General features: G+C 38.4%; 1 protein-coding gene across 1 annotated transcript in view; it reads left to right on the top strand.

Moving 5' to 3' along the window:
• glceb (glucuronic acid epimerase b) overlaps positions 1–20,359 on the top strand; it is a 59,291-nt gene that overhangs the window by 15,340 nt on the left and 23,592 nt on the right. The window contains exon 2 of the mRNA XM_082526584.1: positions 8,617–8,723. The gene's annotated coding sequence lies outside the window, so the exon portion shown is untranslated. The remainder of the gene's footprint in view (positions 1–8,616; positions 8,724–20,359) is intronic.

Below are 20,359 nucleotides of genomic sequence, written 5' to 3'. Positions count from 1 at the left end.
ATATTTTGGGTGCAGTGTATTTTTACATACAGGTATAACAGAATAGCTTTAGTGTTGTTGTTTATTTAAACTTGAGTATGAACTTATACAAAATGCAGCAAGATATTAAAAAACAGTTTTATTGATTACAAAACACACTATATCGGATTCATATCGGTATCGGCAGATATTCAAATTTATGGTATCGGTATCGGACATAAAAAAGTGGTATCGTGCCATCTCTAGTATGTACGCTGACAAGTGAATTTCGGAAAGCGCTGGAATAACATGTGGCAGCATGTCCAGGAACTGTGATAGAGCCAGATGCTTTGTACACTGGTGCACAGACCAAAGCTTTAGGCTTCCTAATTTACTTTCTGTTGCTATTTTCCCACATACAAATGAGCAGGACATTTTTCTTCTAATTTCAGCAGCCTCTGCACTAATGAGCTTCTGCTCAAACTGGCAGGCCAAAAAGGATTTAAGCTTGGGCTAACTAGTCATGTACAGGCAGTTGTTTTTTTTTTTTTCTCTCTTCCCCCAAATATTACCACAAAATTAGGAAGGCATTTAACACACAACGGGGCAGCACAATAGCTGAGTGCGGAGCACTGTTGCCTCACAGCGAGAAGTTTTAAATATGTTGGCCTTTCTGCATAGTTTGTTTTTACTCCCCAGGAGTGGGACCCTTCTGGGGCCTCTCGTTTGCTGCAGTTCACCTTACCTTCTTGTGGCAACAGAGTCCCAGATGAACACTGCAAATCAGTGCTGGCTAGTGCACGTTAGAGGGAGGCTTACTGCATCTCTAGAGCTACACATGAAGAAGTGCAGCTGCATAAATAGGCTTGGCTTTACCATTACAGTACAGACATGTCTCCTCTCCTGCTTCTCTGGTGCCTCTATCTACTTTATATCTGTCCCCATGCCTGACTAGCATATTTGCTATTCAGCTCAGCTCTGACAGCCCTGTTAGCAGTGACGGATGTGATGGAGCCTGGCTCTTTCAACGTCATATCTTCAAGTGACTGTATAGATCTAATCTATAAGGGACACTGATAGTAGTACCCAGGGAACAGCCTTGTTTGTGTGTGATGGTGTAATTAATTGATGCTGCATGTATGGATGATCATAAATAGACAGTTTGTTGACTAAGGGTTGTTTAATGGACTTTTTTGTGTAGTTTTTTTTGTTGTTATTATTTTTTTTGCGTCATTATCTGCAACCTTGTCTCTCTTTACTTTGCGTACATATACAAGAACCATTCAGAAAAGCAGCTGTAGAGCGCTTTTAGAAGTCAAAAACTCCCCTGATTACCTCTTTACAAGTTCACCTGCAGTTTTGCAACACTGTAAGATTTTTGAACACTTACTAGTCATTATTTTTCTTCAGGGGGTAAGAACTAAGATTTGTGGTATTGCATTAATGTTCATTTTGCTTTCATTCAGTGCTAAAGGGTTAGTGGATAATAATGGCAGTAATTACAAATGGAACAGCTTTCTGCTTCTACCATGGTAAAATTCCTTGTTTATGCTGGATGGTTAGTATTGCCTTTTGACATTTTAATTATCATCAAAACCATGTTTGATTAACATGCTTTTATATAACTCTGCAGACACAAAGTCAACAGCTTTCTCTCCCAGATGTAACTGCACAAGCAGTGTGGGTTTATTTTAAGGTTATAAAATATGGTGGAGATTTTTGGAGCCTTCTGAGACAAAGAAGTGCAAAGTTTGGTTGTTTTTCTAGATTGTGTTGAGGAGGACTTCTGTTGTATATGGAGGAGGGAATGGTTTGATTGTGTGCATACATCTAAGGGGATGAAATGGTATGCAACAGCGCTATAAATAACCACATTCATATGTAGTGACAGCTGCTCTGGAATTGTCAAAGAGCCTCGCCAATGTCCTACAATTAGTACATTTGGTTTTTCCTTTTATGTAAACCTGACTGTTCTAAGATGCCCCCACACACATTCAGACAGTTACCCTGACTGAGTTGGAAAAAGCAAAAACAAGCATACACACGCTTTGATCATTTCAATGAATCTCAATCTAACTTGCACATATACCAGTTTGGCTCATGTCTCGCATTCGCAGTTAAATTAAAAGTAATGTCATCATACATGTCATGTGTTTATACGTAACTTGTCTTGGTGTTAAAATACACAGTGAGAGAAGGAGACATTGTGGAGACACTGCAGATACTCTGCTTCCAGTAGACATTTGGACCATGACAGAAGTGTTATAGCCACACACATGGACATTCTGGGTTACAAACTGAGTTACAACATGAAAGACTTCTGAGCAGTGTCAACAGAACTGGCATGGCCTTGCTGTGCAATCTGTAAAGCTCGAACACTACGTTCCGTAATCCCCATAATTAAAAACCAACAGAATTACTATCTCCCTTATTCAATTTAAATATTTCTGGACCACTATAGGCACATATATCATGTGCGAATGAACTAAAAGAGATTTAAATTGCCTGAAAGCGGCAGAAGAAAATTGAGCAGAAATATCCACGAGCAATTGCATTCAAGGCAGAGAAAGCAGAAGATTGGCAGGACACTGCAGCCTTGACAGGGGTAATAATTTGCTTGGTAAGGCCAGTTAAAGGTAAACCTGCAGGATACGGTAAAGTCAAGGTCAGCTCGAAAGAGACATTTTTTAAAAATCACCTCAGGGCTTTTACTTTGCCTCTGAACAGCTTTTTTTCTTCATTGCCACACATGTTCAACCTCGTTGCTGGATGGCTTGCAGTCTCTTAGCATTTCTGTCAAATTCTTTAGCTGTGTGAGCCAATGTGCTTTACATATTAAATCTCACCGACTTGACCGTCTTAACTCTCTCTTCGGTTCTCAAACAACTTTGTTCCCTTAAAATTTAAAAGTGAGATTTTGCATATATTCCTGAAAGAAAGCCCTTTTTATTGGCAACAACCTATTTTTACTGTGACTGAAGGAAAGGCATATTGCAGGAGACGTGTTATTATGCTTAATCTAATCTCCTCCCAAAGCGCTGGCAATTCTCTCAATGCAAAAGGGTGCTGTTATTAAATCAACATATTTGTCTTAGAGCGCACCAAGAAGCATGCTGTGCACATTCGTGTCTTTAAAGATTTTCAGAAAGATGTAACTGTTTCTGTAATTATTCAGGCATCTAGTAATCATTTCATTATTTTAATTATTTTTAAACAAACTGTGCTACCAGGCCTTAGATTTATGAATTATTTCACTGTGCTCTGCATTTGTATATTCCTTAAAGTGAGACTATATTACTTGAGTGTGTCTGATGACCTGAAACATTTGGTGTCCCATTTCCCCAATTTTAGTTTCTATTTCTGTCTCTCGCTTTCTCGTCTTTTCAGTCAGAAATCTTGACATTTTAAGGGCAAGACGCTCTGATTGAGGAATAATGATATATGCATATTCAGAACAGAGAGGGGGGAAGAATAACCTCTGCCTCCCTCCTCCCTGAGAGGCTCTTTGTTCTCCTGTCTTTATTTTTTCATCCTGCCATATCTTCTGGAGATTGAGCGATATATACCATCAAAGCCTTTTTGAAACTTCCCACTCTCTCCCAAAATCCTTTTTGATTTCCGACAGCACGAGCTGCTTAATATTCCAAACTAGTCGGTGGCCTTTTCAGAGAACTAACAAGGTTCTGAAGATGCAAGTCTTGTCTTCATGTGAAAGGCAGCTGGGGCACAGCCCTCCTCTTTTACAGAGCTCACACCGAGGTGTCTGTGCTGCGAACAAGTTCAGAGCTGTTCGTCAGATGTACAGAGCCCAGAAGGGAATGTTCTCATGTGATTTGTCTTTATACCACATCTCAGAAATCTACAAAGAGTCTGTAAAATGACCTGAAGACTGTGAGTAAGAGCTTTGCCATCCTACAACTACAGCCTGCATGCTAACTATGGCTGTTCGCTGTGGCATTGTAGGTGCATCTGTCTGTCATCTCTCCCTCTATTTAGACCTGAATTATTTAATAACTGGAAGGTGTTGTTAGCTGCAATCTTGCTCATTTTTTTTCCAAATCAAGATAAATCTGAATATGTCGATTCTAAGTGAGCAGCACTATCTGCAGTGACCTCTCGTGGACACCATAGCAGTTCAGTTGTGCTAGATACTGAGATAATGAAGACTTGAGTTGTGTTAATTGCTGCTGCTTAACGTTGTTTGTGTATGTTTATTCTCTCATTCCCTAACATATCGCTGGTATCTAATGGTCCGCTCTTACTGTAAGCAGTGTTTGCCTGCTAGCATGAAAAACGGGGTTCACTACAGTCCTGACAGGCAGCCAGGGTATTTGCTGTGCTTCTAAAAACTTCCCAACTCTTATTTACTTTCATCTTGGCTTCCTAATGCAAGCTTGCTTTTTGCTGCCTCCCACTCTGAGACTTATCCTCTCATCCTGTTTTCTTCAGTTTAGAGTTGGAACGCAAATCAGGAGTGGCTCTCACAGAGTTTTCCAAGTATCTGTTTTGTATGGCTTGCGCAGTGACTCCACCTGCCTCCCCAGAGCCTGCAAGTTCTTGTTGCCTCAACCTTTAACTGTGTCACTCTGACACTGACATTCCCACGACTGAATGCAAAAAGCATCTCAGAGTGTAGGTGTATTTAAAGGGTAAGTACCTCATGACGCTCCAAGGGAAATCTAGAAGTATGGAGTTTTTTTAGGGGGGGGATTCACAAATGGAAAATTGTTTCTGCATGAGAAAAGGGAGAGAGCAAACAGTGGAGAACAGCTGCACCCAATCTGGGAATAAGCTGGTGCAACAAAGCTGCATTTCTTTACAAGCACAAAAAAGGGAGTGACACAGCCCATAAATATATGCAAAGCAGCACTAAATAACACCACATTTTACTATCTATATCCCTAAACACTTGTGACAACCACAACGCATCTCTCAGCATGTGACGAAGGCCTTCTGAAACCCTCTTTGTTTGCTAAATCCAGTATGAAAATTACCCTAATGTTTTGAGAGTTGGGAGAGGTTGGCATGGGACTGGTGCTTTGGGAGAATGCAGCTAACACGGTGGCTAGCATGGGCCTCCAGGATTGTATAGAAAAGCCCTAAAAGTAACGATTTTTGTCTTTTTTTTGTTGAGGTTTGCTCTATGCAGATTTAGTTATTCATTCATTTATTTATTCATTTTTCAATTTTCACAGCAGCTACAAGTAAAATCATTCTCTTCTGTTATAGCAGACCATATAAGGATGTACACAGTCCTATTTTTCTCAGTTATCTTTTCAAGGAGTGTTTTGTATATAACAGGTTATTGTGTAAATTTGCCTGAAAAGAGAAGCTTTTGACTCCGGTCCAACCAGAGATTAAATCATCTGCAGTATTGCAGAGTGGTTCAGACTATTATTTATTTTTGGGATATAGATTCGTCTCCCAAGCAATTCATTTAGATTATACTATGCAGACTATTTTTATCCAGTGACCTTGGAACCAGCTCATACTGATTTTATTTATTTATTTTTTTTAACTGTGCGTCAGAATACTTCAGACTTGTGTGTGTTTGTGTGTATGTGTGGGCAGAATGGAGTAGATTATTTGTATGATAAGCAATCGCGTTTAATCAGTTCGCTCTCCAGCTCTGCAAGCAGAAATCTCAGCTAATTGAGCGCTTCACTTTGCAGACGCAGAATTCTTGGAAATTGCTCTGGGCATCAGATGGTCAATGATAGCTGGCTTCATGGTGGCATCCGTGGTGCGATCATTCAATGTTTGGCCAGCCATTGACTCCCCAAAGAAAATGAATGTATTTATGAATGCCCAACAGATGGGTCTCCATCTCTCTCTCTTTCTTTTTTTTCTTTTTCACCCTCACAAGTCATGATAGATGGCTGCATGTGTGGTGGCGCCAGCAAATGAGTAGCGACTTGAGTAATTAATGGCCCAATATCATTCTCAGTCAAACTATCATAAAAGAAATATCCTCAGGATAATGTTCAAAATGTATTCACAGGAGACAGCCATAAAGTTGATGTCCGTGATTCATATGCAAGGTGTCAGCCCCTTGCTTAGGAGAGGTCGATTGAATGGGTCAGTATGTAAAGGCTGTTAAAACGGTGTCAGCACAGAGCAAAGCTGGGACATGCTAAACCGCCTTAAAGAGGAGTTGGAGTGCTGCTCAGCTTCCTCTGCTCTTGATTACACATCCTTAAGAGATTATATATATTTTTAGAACTCATACTGATTGAGCGTTTAACTTCTTAGAATTTCAAATATTGGTGTTTCTTGAAAAATATCTGTCCCTCCTTCAGTCTGTTCTCTTACACAGTATAAACTCATTCATCAAGTCCTTCAAAGCCTGTTTTATAAGATCTGTGCATACACAGGATTTCCCCTAGGAAATCGGTCACTAGTGTTAGTATTCAATCACCCCCTGAGCCCAAACAGACAGATCTAGAGTATTTAATCTCTCAGTGTAGTAGTCACCTCACTCAGTTGTTAAATACATGACCTTTACTGTTGATGCAGTGCAACAGATCATTTTCCTTGAAGCTCAGTATCCTTCATATTATGTTTTAATTAATTTCATCTGATATACGTGGATTTTTTTTTCCTCCAGCCAAGCCTTTTTTGCCACAATCATAAACCATCTGAGAAGGACAGATAAGGTTTATACACTCTCAAAACACCACTAAAGGCACCTCTGAGCTCAAGTTTACACTGTGCTTTTGGTTCCATTTGATGCTTGAAACGTGTTTGTTTGTGGGTTTGTTTTATTTTTTATTTTTTAAGAAACTGGTTATCCACTTTGGACAGAAGGGTTGCGGAGAAGAGATGGGGAAACATAATGGCACCTTCACAGTCATCTTGAAGCATTTAGTACAAGCGCGTGTGTGCGGTTGTCCGTGTGGGTTACAGTGCATGTGCACTAGGCCAGCTACAAAGATGCTTATTCAAGCAAAGCAACACTTTATCCAGATGTTCAGAGAGAGGTGTGTAGAATGAAATGCTGGCATGGCTGTTGCAGGATTCGCTCTGGGAAAAATGAGCTGCTCCGGGCTGATGTTTACTCTCATTTCTTACCATCTGCCTGCAGCACACCTGCCTCTAAAAACATCAGTATCCTCATAAAATAGCCAGAGAATATTGATTAAGACTGATGACATTTCTGTCTCCTTTTCACTCAGGCTTGGTAGCAGTATGCTTTCTTTCAAATAAAAGGCCACAAACACGCATGTCCTGTCCTCCTTTAAAGAATCAAGAGTGTCATTGAAATACTTCATTAACGTATTTTCTTTTGTTTCTTAGCCAGGATACATCTTTTATGGCAACTTGTTATAGACCAGCTGTATGAATAGACAGAATTGTGGCAACACAGGTCATCAGCATACTCGACGATGAAAGCTAAAGAGGAAAAAAGCAAAAATATACTTGCTACTAGTTTGAGGGAGTGGTAGCCATCAGATAGTTTTGCTTAAAATGTTCCCGACTGAGTGATCTAGAAGGATCTACGTAGATACCTCAACATCACTGGGATAATTTTACTCTTGTGTAACTGGATACCATTATATTTTAAAATATTGTAATTGTTGTTGATTTGCCAGTTTCAAATTGTTAGTGGCCTTGTCGTTCTGCGTCTGTCACATTGCAGTTGGCCGTGCACTGACAGAATGAAGCTCTGCTGGTTTAATTTCCTCGATATCTAATTTAATTGCTCTGTCAATAAGCACTTTTCATAAAAAAGATCAATATATTCTCTTTGACGTAGCGATTTAGTACCTTCTTTAATTTAATAGCTTGCCACTGCAGCAGCTAGAAATAAACTAGTAAGATTAATTGCAGAGTGAAGTATCCATGTAACTGCATATTTGGACTGATAGATTGGCGTACATTAGTGACCCTGCAATAGCTGCAATTACAAATATGCATCGGTTTTCTTATCGTAATTTATTGTGCATCTGTGTTTGTAGCATTGATTTAAAGTTATAATTTGCCACATTGAGGGAAAAAAAAAAAAAAGATACACTGGCTAATTTTGCTGCTCTGTGAAAAGGTGGTATTGAAAAGCCGCTTAGGAGCAATCAGTCATAATTTACCCCAGGAAGCGTTTAGCCAGTTAAAGGATTTCATTTGAGCGATGTAGAGCCTGCTTAAACCAGTGCACAGGAGGAATTCATTCTTCTCTACTATCAGCTAATGCTAACTGAACCTTTCCCATTCACATGTGAGTATTTTTACCTGTCTGAAGTGGGCTTGTAACCAACAGCTGCCTAGTGCATTTCACTTGGTGCATTTTTTGCTTTCATGTGACCCTCAATAGCAATAACAGATTTTGGGAAATGAATTAAAAAAAAAATGTTTGAGTAACAAGGTCTGCTTATGAGGCTGTGGGGTTTTTTGTGGCTACATTAATGAAAAATGATTAGAATTGAGTGAAGAGCTCAGTTCAAATAAAAGCAATTCAGTTATATTAAAAAAAGCAGTACATCCCATGAAATCTGTCAGCTTGCATTTAACATGTAAAAAAGATGTTTTTTGTGGAGTATTTATCTTTTACACACCTACACATACATTGTCCTCATCATGCACGCAAAATAAAAAAATATGAGTTCACCTTTGAGAAACAATAGTGACTTTTCATGTTTTGTGTCTCCTTTATTGGTGTTACAGATACTGCAGACAGAAAGTACCAGAAGAGCGAGCCGGGACAGGACGCTGGGTGAAGTGTGACAGGATGTTCAGCCAGTTGTTTATCTCTTTCTAAATGAATAGAAGAGGTTAGTATCACTGTCCTTACAGACGTCACTGTCAAGATTTAGAGTGAGACAGTTATATTTGTGGTCCAGGAAGCACGGACAGGGGAGAGATTGTTCTTTAAATGACATTTTGTGTAAATATTTGGTTCATGCACGCTCCTTGACTGTGACAAGTTTTAACATTGTCGATATTAAAAAAAAAAAAAAAAAAAAATGAAATTAACCAACACACTTGATGTGCACTAAAACCTCTTCCACATGCAGATTGGTGCTTAACTGCATTACATGGGCAAATTAAATCTGCTCTTATATCCACTGTGAAAAATGGCCTGGTCTCGCTTGTATGATGAAATTATTAGGCATATCTGTTACAAGTCCCTTTAAGCGCTGCATTTCTCTTCTGAAACATTTTTGATAGCATGGGGAAAGACGGAGCTCTTGGAACTAACTGTTCATTTGCTTGCGTAACAGGTAATTGTGCATCTGTGTGAGGATAAAGTGCTGGCCTTGAGATACTGAAACACACCCCCATGCAGCCCTGTTTTAAGTGCTAGATAATTGCACAGCATTTCAATCCACGGCTGATGTTTAAGGCTGTAACTTATATCACATTGTAGTGCTGCGTAAGATGTTTTTGTATGCTTTTGAACTTTAAACCAGTTATGCAGTGTTTCTCTTTAGAGATTGAATTATTCTCTTTGGCCCTTATTTTTGGTGAAATCTTAAAAGTGTTACTCTTTAGAGTAACACTAAATAAATAATTGATTCAGTACATGGTGTCCATTTAAATCAGTTATTTAAGGAAGTACTGAGAGACCTACATGAAACACTTACATGAAGAACATCTTGTAATATAGTTGCACATATTCTCACAGCCACATGCTAACATGTCATTAGCATGGAAGTATTCTATGAGTGAAGGCACGAAGTTCGACAAAGTAAACGGCACGTGAACACCACAAAACAGTTCACAACAACAAATCTGTCCAGACAGTTAAATCACCCTCACCCAGCTAAAGCCAACTAAAAAAGGCAAAGTGGGCAACGCTAAAGCTAGCCAGCAGCCTCGGTATGAGCAAGGAATCAAAGTGGTTACAAGGGAAATAATGGAGATGAGTAAAAAAAGGCAAAGGGTCGGTGTCTTGTTATCTGGTGTTATAGTTATAAACATGCTGGAAGGTTATGTGAGTAACACACATTTGTGTAATTACATACATTTCTTGCACCTGCTTTTGCTTGGTAAGCTAAAATATGTTATATGATATTTTAGGGCTGGGCGGTATAATTTGAAGCATGTGCTGTAATGATCTATATTGCGATATATTCTTTTCTTCTGTATATAGATAGAGTATAGAATGCCATTTTAAGAACATTTATTGTGCAAACGTTTTTTTTGTTTGTTTGTTTTTTAATTACAAAACTTTTAAAATGATTTTTAAGATGTAATAGATCTTTTTCCAAACAATGTAACACAAAATTCTTAAATAACAAATAAAAATGAAGATAAATGCGCAAAAATCTTTGAATAAAAAATACATGTAGAATATCAGTAGAACACTAAATTCTAAGTTGTTTAAAATAAAATGTGCCTTTGGAAAAGATCAGTCTGCCGGTGTGTAGGGCCACCTTTTTTTCTTTCCACTTGACTGACTGGGCGTTTGAGGAGAGCGCAGTTTTTGGCTTTTCTCATATTCCAGAACGTGCTTCGTCTCTTCACTATTACTGTCACCCGGCATAATTTGCAGATGATATTTTTCTGCTTAACATCAAACTGCTTAAACCCAAACCCAGGTGCATGTGACCGACGTTCTTCTTCATGGGCACCTCCTCCTTCTCCCCACGTGTAAGCTCCATGCTTGCAGCGATTGCGATGATTTTGACCAGGAACAGCTTGATAGCAGCGGTATAGTAAAAATCTCTACCGTTGGCCAAATTCATATCATTTCTACTCTATACCGTTTATACCACCCAATTCTATGATATTTGTGCCTTTTTCCAGGAGCAGAGCGCTTTATATTTGTTTCAACAAGAGCCAATCCTGTTAATTACAGCAGTTTTAGGGAATATTTAAAGTTTAATTTATTGTTTTGTTACTATTAATAATATTGTTATGAAAATAAAATGTTGCATTGAAGAAAAGTAGTAGTTATAAATAGGGATGGGTACCGGTTCTGACATAAACGGTAGTAACCAGACCGAAAAGCAGCGCACATTTCGGTGCTTTATTTCGGTGCTTTTTTTTCCTGAGCTGTGATACACTTTAGATTCTAGCCAATCATTTTACGTTTCCGAGGATAGTAGGCGGGGCCAGGTACATACGTTCTGTTAGAGCAGAGCTACAGATTAAAAATGTCCAAGGCGAAGCGGTCAAAAGTCTGGCTGTACTTCATAGCAAAATATGCAAACTCAGCAGCCTGCAACAAGTGCTTTAAGCTGATACTGTGATACTGTCAAAGGAGGTAACACCTCAAATCCGATGAAACACCTGGCGATGCATAGCGTTTTTTATAAAAGCCCAGAAATGCGCCGTATTTGATAGCTTGCTGCGAGACCTCACACCGAGCACATCTACTGCGGGTGGGTTGCCTGTTATGCAACATCCCCCAAAAACACGAAGAGGACAGTCCTGGCCCCTAGCCCTGCCAGTGTAGCAGAAATGATGACGGATGATGGCAGCAGCAGCCGTTCTTCTCTGCATGAGTAGCTAATTTACGTTGAGTAGGCTAACCACGTTATTACATTAATGCATGTAAGGTGAACTAGCAAACATCATCATAGCTACATGCGGCTGTCCTCTTGTTTGATGGCAGATACTCCCTTCACCCTGGCTAAAAAGGCTAAAATGACCAAAGAAAAAGTGGAAAACAGTTAAACATGAGAGGTTTAGGACAAAGTTTGTGTTTTTTCCATTGTTTAAGCACTGCTTCCAGCCAAGAGTGATACCATATATGCCCCATAGCTGCAGAAAAGGCTAACATTGTTATATTTTTACAAAAAACAGCTGAACATGAGAGGTTTTTGGACCAATTTTGTGTTCTCTATTCTTTAAGCACCGGTTTGAGCACCGTTTGAGCACCGGCACCGTTTCAAAAGTACCGATTTGGCACCGGTATCGGATAAAACCTAAACGATACCCATCCCTAGTTATAAATCAGTAACAGAACAGAAGAGAAAAAGTAAAACAGAAGTAGATTTTTTTGTTTTTGTGTGCTGGTAATTATAGTTCTGAGAAAAGAAAATGACAGTTGGCGATCAGCAGGTCACACTTCAATCAGTGCATCTCTTCTTAATATAAGACATACAATGCCATTTCTGCCCATCACTGCTGTCAAGTTATTTGTTCCTCGAAGAAGAAGACCATTAAATAACAGGATAAAATTACAGAAATAAATGATTTATTTATTTTTTTAAATGCTGGCGATGATTTATTTTTTACTTTGAGTTGAAATTACTTGACCCCAATAATCTGCTACAACTGTACACCATAGGTTAGACTTCATTCCCTTATTTTAGATCCCTTTGCTTCTCTGTGTTTAGTAAACCTGCATTTGTTTCTATGGTATAGTAGCACCAGGCATGGCCCTGTATTTTTCTCGTCTCCCCTCCATTTGATTAAGAGTTGGCTAAAAATCTCAGCAGACCTTAGTTATAAGCTTTTTAGTAATGACCTGCTTAATCCGCCAAGCAGAGATTAAACACACAGGCGCATTAACTTCAAAGCAGTGCACTCACTTTTCCGCTGCCTCCAAACAAAACGGAATAATTTTGCGTGATGAGGGTTTCAAGGTTTCTCATGTCTGTTTAGAACTGATAGCTGCGATCTACTATTACTGAGTATTTGAAGCGACAGTGATAGGCATACCTTTTCTGGACAGATATTGATATAGGTTTAGGTGAAATGAAGTGTTGTACTCAAGTGACTTCATACTTCTACTTCCTTAACCTCCTAAGAGCCGAACTCTTCCACAGCATGCATTTTAAATTTCTCTTTGATATTTGGACAATATTGGGGCCAGATGAATGTAAAAACAAAGAATTACCAGATTTTTTTTTCACACCTTATTTTTGTTTTTAATAAAAATAAGAGCCACATATGAGGATATTCATTTAAAATTTTGATAGAACAGCAGCAGTATAATGTCCTCGTAAGTGGATATCAGGTCCTTGTAGAGCAAAATTGAGTATTTTGGTCTAAATAACCCAAAATGTGATGTCCACATATATGGACGCCAGGTCCTAGGAGGTTAAATATTGTTATTCTTGGTAACGAAAAAAAAATACTCTCTTTAAATCAAGCTGTAGACTGTATGTAAAGATGAGTCTGAGCTTGAGGCTTGAGGATTTCACCAACCGTCTGGGGTCACCATGAAAGCTACCCGGGTATTCTCACGTGGATGCAGTCTGACATAACAAAGACTTTGCACTAGGGAGTTGGCATGTTAAAGGCTGTTTAATGTCTGATCCGACTAAGTCAGTCATTTGGATTGTCTCATGCCCCTTTATGTTTGTGGTAGCATGATGAGTGCTTTGACCTTGTATAAGTTTAATAGGGGTGGGGGAAAAAATCGATACTGTGTAGTATCGTGATATTTTGTTTGCTAATAATGTATCGATACAGGGACAGCAGAAATCGATATTTTGTTACAAAAAAGGTTTTTGTGCTCAGAGCATGTTGATCCTTTTTTCTGAGGAAGAATCCTGACATTCCTTCACTGTCCAAATGTGTTTAACTTTTTTTTGGCAGCAATAAACATGACAGTTTACTTATTTTACTTTAAGACATGTTTTATTTTAATTTTAAAACTTTTTTTTATTTAATGTAAATTTATATTTTGTTTTAATTTACTTTCAAATTCTTCAGTTGCTGAATGGGCTGCATAGTTTTCATAAATTGCATAGTTCAGAATAGCTATAATTGTACCAGATGGTTGCATTCAGTTAAGTTGGACTAGACTGTAAAACAAACCGTTCAGTTTGTCAACAATAAAACTGACTGAAATGAGAGAAAGACTGAGTGCGAGACTTTGATATTAGATAAAATGAATATTGATAAAGTTTAACTTTATGTACAGAATCTGAATATTGCAAAATATTTTTTTTAAAATTGCAATAATATCGTATCGTGCGTTAAGTATTGTGATAATATCGTATCGTGGGATGTATGGTGATTCCCACCTCTAAAGTTTAACCTGTCTTAAATATACAATTGATTACATTGCTGAGAGAGTATTTACATATCTTGATGACAGATTGTTTTATGTTTGCATGCAAAATCAATTATACATTATAATATTCTGAGGATTATAGGAGTATAGACTGTGCCTCATATAACGGGTGATACACGCAGTTCTGCTGCATGCTCAGCGGTTCATGGATAAAGATGTAAGTTGTTTATTTTTCCTGTCAGTTGTTGCCTTGAATTGTTCTGTTGCCTACGCTATCATAATCAGGCTTAAAAACACATCCAGAGTGTACACACACACATACACAAACTCCATCACATCTCTGCAGGAGCTAACATGCCTCAGAGCTTCAGCATAAGCTGATAATTTACAGGCAGTCTCAAACCCCTGCCTTACTTTTACCCCTGGAGGAAGGCTGTGAAATGCCAGGAGTTTAGTTGAGGCTACAAAAACCTGCACCTCACGCATTCTGGGCTTCTGCTCCAACAGCTCCCCAAGGATATCTCATGAGCACTCAAGCTTTTATTGCTGTGATGACTGCTTGTGACTGTTACCCCTGGAGCTGGAGAAGAAAAACAACTCCATTCACCCATCTGTAAGCCCAACGCCACAACAGTTTTCACTCGGTATAAATGTTGTACATTCTGCACTGGAGACCTGGACCGAGATTTGTAGTTAGTTTAAATTGAAGTCCCCATTCAAGAGATGTGATTTTTATGGGGATTTTTAAGGTAGATTTTCAAGCCTCTGATCTGCATTAGCAGCAGAGAATCTGTGTGTTGTTAGACATACGAGTGCCCTGTGACCCCAGGGACTCGTGACTGTGAATTTGCTAGACCTGTGTGTTTGTGAAGCAGATGTTTTCTCAGCCGACTACAGTGACGACTGTCAGCAGTATCATTTAGGAGTTTTCAGTTGGGTGTAAAGTCAGATGTGATTTACCAGCAGCTTTTTGATTTTACATGTAGTTGCATATACAGTGGCTTTTTATAATATTCTGGTAATTAACAATAACAACTGAATAATATTAATTATACCTGTCAACGTGTGGGTTGTCAGTCTTTGACTCTGTTTGGAAAAAAAAATAGGAAAGAGTGAAAAAACACCAGTAGCCAATGATTGTATCAGAGACTTCTGTAAGGTTTCTTGAGGTTTTGTGGCACCAACAGAAAACTCCAATCTTTGCAAGTTAAAAAATAAAAGTGCCAATGCCTGACACTGGAAAAAGCCGGCGTGTTTGACACATCTGTCAGAAAAAGACGAAAAGGATTCAGTTAATTATATTCTTGCACTCAAGTGCAGAGAGTTGCATCTGTGCAGATTCACTGCTCAGTCTCTACCACACGTTTGCTCACATTTGTATTGCAGGGGGCTGTCGGTACATTAATTGGGTGCTGTGTTTGTGATTCCAGCATTCTTCTAGTCATGTCGAGTGAAGGGAAAATTACTTTGTAAAACTACAGGTTTTGTTCTTGGTCTTGTTGGAATGAAGGATACAGATTGACATGAGAGTTGATGTGGGCAAAAATACAAAACATAATTTCAAAAACAATTTACTGTTGTAAGTTCCTAGTGCCATCGTATTATACTATAGAATATAGAAGAAAAGCCTTCACCTGTACCTACAGTCGCTTCTCATTTTCCATAACCAGAACACTGGGATCCTGTAAGCTGAAAAGCTGCTTTTGTTTTGCAGTGGCTTTCTCCCTAATCTGTCAGGCATGGAAGACTTTTATCCTCCAACAGGATTGTCTTTCACCTGCTGTCCAGCTATATGTGCCTGTTGTAAAGATATGTTTTAGTGTCGTGTACAGTGTAGTTTTCTTCCAGATCACAGCGGTACTGTCACCCAAGGGAGTGCATCTATGCAAAACCTCCGGAGCTTATCTGATAACCAGTGGATTACACAGATGTGTATCGTATAAACAAGTCCTCAGAACGGCTTTTGCTGATCTTCCACCTCCATGCCCTCCACTAAGTAACAAATGTGGATTTCTTAACCGTTTAATCTTAATATCTTTAAGGTAATGCTTAAATAAATAAACTCCATCAAATCGAATCACTGGAGTTTATAGTGCTGAATTCACTCAGCTGTCCCCCGTCAATACCATACAACTACTGCCTGTTCTGCTGTGTCATAGCAGCCATTCATTTACATTAATTCATATGGAAGACATAAACACAAGTCTTTTCAATGATAATTAAAAAAAACACTGCTGTCTTTTGTTTATTTGTTTTTTCTGATGAAAACAGATTGCTGATAGATAGAAGTGAATTTGGGTCAAAATACACCAGAGACAACGCAGCTAGTGTCTGCATAACGAAGTGTTGTTTTTGTCTTGTAATTAACATAGCGGCAGAGATGATTTGCAAAGAAGTTCATTTGTGGAAACGGAGTCGAGGGAACAATAAATCAAACTAATTTTTTTTGTGTCAACTTGGTTTACATACTGTAATACAGACAGTTCACATTTTTCATTTGGACGGTGTTTTCCAATAAATATAACGCTTCTTCTGACTAAGTGGGGATTCGGACAAAAAGCAGTCCTGTGTTCTGACACAAAGTAACAGATTCTTTGTTTAAAGATTAACTAGAAAAGCAAAAGGTAAACATTTGGTCTGTAAATTATGCGCTCATTTTATATTTCTGCCGTGATCATGACAAAAGAAAAATCATGGTGACAACAGAGAAAACATATGGGCGTGTCTTACATAAGGTGTTTTGATGTGCTCAGGTAAGAGCATGCTTCAGAAGGTGCCCTGTTTCACCTGTTGTGAAAAGACAGATGCCCATTCTTAAAAACTGTTAACTTTCTGATTTAAACATGCTTGATGTTGCAAGTGCTACACCACTCTTTCACTGATAAAATTTCAACACTGTCTCATTTTTCTGCTTATATTTATTGCCAAGAATTTGATGGAAATTAAGTTTTACATTCTAAGGAGGGCATGCTTTCCAGTTTCTTAGAATAAACAGTTTTTAAGTCTCTCGGTTTTCTCCATCTCTGCTGTTATTTACAGTTTTTAGGGGTATTTTGGCTTTCTACAGCTAGTCCCAACCTTACAGAAACGTTGCAAATGCTTATTTGGGTGTAAGACGTGGCAGAGTGCGAAATCTCCTCAGACAGAACATTCATGGTTTGTGATCCGTAAACAAACCGCATCTTGTAATTTGCTCACCCGTGACATTAACCTCTCTTCCAGTGTGCCTACTGTTCTAGCGTGAAGATGTAAATTACGTTTGAGAAATGGGACATGCCTTTAGGTAAGCCAAGTGAGCAAGAGGTTTTAGGATACTCCTCATGCTGCCACACTTAAAGCCCATGTATATCCACCTTTAGCCCAAGCCTCAACGCTAGCAACGAATCACTATAAAAAGAGCCTTTTATTTATAGTTGGAATCCTTGACAGGGCTGTTTCTACTTATCTTTCAGGGTGCAGTCCCCAGTCTTTCCGCCTCACATTTTCAACATTGTCAGAGCTCCCATCAGCCTCATCTTTTATCATTGTACCGCGCTGTCATTTCTCTAAATATCAGTGATGGTTTTTAACGTGTGGCAGTAAGTAACCAGCTGCAGAGATGCACCAAAGTCTTTTCTTTCTCATAAAATCCAGCTGAAAACTTTTTCCATCCAGTAATGGAGAAAATACTCCCCCCTGTCGTGCACGGAGCCGCAGCTTCATCTGCTACAGCATGCGTTCCTTCTGTGTTTGTATTTCAAAGCATTTTTTCGTTGCAAGTAATCTAACACTTTAACTTTCTTAAGAGGCCACTAGTGTGATTATTTGACTTTGCAACGCTACAGAAGATTACTTTTGTCCAATTAATGCCCATTGATTGAGCTGACCTTCAGTTGTGGCTAGTTTAAGCTGAGATAGTGAAATGAACTTGGCGAATAGTGATTTTCTCCCTCCTCTGTCATCAGAGGACGGGGCGCTGTCATCAGTGTAATAGTAAATTCTATCAGCAGTAAGCTGTAATCAGTGTGGAGGAAGAGGCGAGGCCTAAGGATGTGTATTGATTTCTTGTTTGCTTGGCGAAAATGTCAGAGACACACAGAGGACATGAAAACAGAAGACTGATGCAGAAAGTAACACGTCTGATTTGCATGCTGCTTTTTAATTCAAAATCTGAAAAGCAGCATATCAACCAAAGTGCACCCAGATAGTTTACTGTAATAAATTTAACATCCATAAGGTGGAAATGCACAGAGCACATAATTTGATACAGAATATAAATGATAGTGACAGTAACCTTTATGTAGATTCAATTAGGGGGGAAAATATCTCTTAAGACTGGAATCAAAAATGTCAATTTAAGACATGAGAGATGGTTTAAACCTTTTGAAAGGGTAATTGAGGAGAACCTCTAAGGGACCTGCAATATGGCCTGAGCAGGATGCAATGCTTTAAAATTAAACAAAATGACCTTAAATTAAATTTTGTCTGCAGCGACTGATGGTAAGCCAGCATCAGGAGGATATGGTTTGTTTTGCCTCTAGTATTTATCTAAGCAGAAGTTGAGCATTGTCATGATGGGAAGTGCATGTCTGATGTATTGAGGTTAAGTGATCATAAAGGTGTGGCTTTGATTTTTAAAAGAGTTTTTTGCAGTGTCGTCCTCATTTTGTTTCATTATAAATTCAGAGTCACATCTGTTACATCTGTGCTCTTTATCCAGTCCTAAAGGTCACTCACTGCTTAGGCAGAGACACCGTTTAAGGAGAAGTATGACAGTCAAAGAGTGATGATGTGAAATCTGTGGGAGAACTTTGCAGCAAATATTGTTGTACAAGTGTAACTTCAAGGGGGGTAGACTTTTTGACTTCACCAGATTTGACTGTTTATTCTACAGATCCATATACATACATACATACATACATATATATATATATATATATGTGTGTATGTATATATGTGTGTATGTATATATATGTGTATGTATATATATGTGTATGTATATATATGTGTATGTATATATACATATATATATGTATATATATATATGTACTAAAAACTAAAAATAAATCTTGTATTTTAACTCATTCACAACAAACACAACAAGACTTGCACCACATTTTTGTCTCACTGCGCAATCCCTTACGTGCGCAAACCCTGCACCTCCTTGCAGGTCTACTTTTACTGCTGGTGGGCTTCAGTTCAACTTACGCTGACTGCCATTGACGTCTATAAGTCCTCCAGGGACTTATCGAGCTTCAAAGGTCACAGAGTTAAAAAAAAAAAAAAAAATTATATATATATACACATATATATACACATATATATATATATATATATATATATATATATATATATATATATATATATATATATATATATATATATATATATATATATATATATATATATATATATATATATATATATGTATATGTGTATATATATATAATTTTTTTTTTTTTTTTTTTAACTCTGTGACCTTTGAAGCTCGATAAGTCCCTGGAGGACTTATAGACGTCAATGGCAGTCAGCGTAAGTTGAACTGAAGCCCACCAGCAGTAAAAGTAGACCTGCAAGGAGGTGCAGGGTTTGCGCACGTAAGGGATTGCGCAGTGAGACAAAAATGTGGTGCAAGTCTTGTTGTGTTTGTTGTGAATGAGTTAAAATACAAGATTTATTTTTAGTTTGGTTATAAAATTTTATTTAAGATAATCGTAATTGTAGTAACTGTGTTTCTTGGGCAGGAGCTATAACTTTCCGGAGTCCCTGCTGGTTGCTTGGCAACTGCTGCTGGCCAAGAAGTAGCCCAGCATATATGTAAGCTTCTGTGGGAGTTAAAAAGCTATAACATTATTATTAGTTAGATTTAAAGGTTCTGCTTGGTGGATTCTGTGATCTGAGCCAGGCGAGCTACTTCAGACGTGATGTGGACTTAAGCTGGCTCTTACTGCATGGAAAGCTCAACATATTGTACTACCCCTTCATATGCAGGTGTCCTGATTAGAGGAGTTTGAGTTGCAGTGAAGACCACAATTGACTCGATGCAAAAGAGAAGGGAAAAATAAAAATCAGTTAGACTACACAAAATTATTTTTTTCTTCACATTGTTCAGTCTTAATTACAACATGAATGCACCAGCTCTGTCTTCAGGTGCTCGTGACTCATCCACGGCAACACGGCCTCCTCACCAGACAAAAGTAGGCAAAACTCTGTGTTTGACACAAATTACAACATGTCATCTATTTAGGGAAAATTGTTCCAAGCAGCTTTCACTCAGGTTTATCTGGAGTTTGATGATCTGGTGAGAGAATCACTGGAGAACAGTAGCACTTTACACTCTCCAGGCACTTACACACTGTGACGTTCACCATAAAGCTTTACTGTTATATGCTAGATTGTATCTTTTACTAGTTTCTCTTGGTTATGTTCTGACTTTTTTTTAGTGCAATAATGACCTCATTCCATTTATCTACTCAGTGCAAGTGCTATTAATGTGAATCAGCTGACTTTACT

Source organism: Aulonocara stuartgranti (genome assembly GCF_965226115.1).
Source record: "Aulonocara stuartgranti genome assembly, chromosome: 1".
Classification (NCBI taxonomy): Eukaryota; Metazoa; Chordata; class Actinopteri; order Cichliformes; family Cichlidae; genus Aulonocara; species Aulonocara stuartgranti.
Note: the sequence above shows the minus strand (reverse complement) of the source record. Positions and strands in the feature narration are given on the sequence as shown.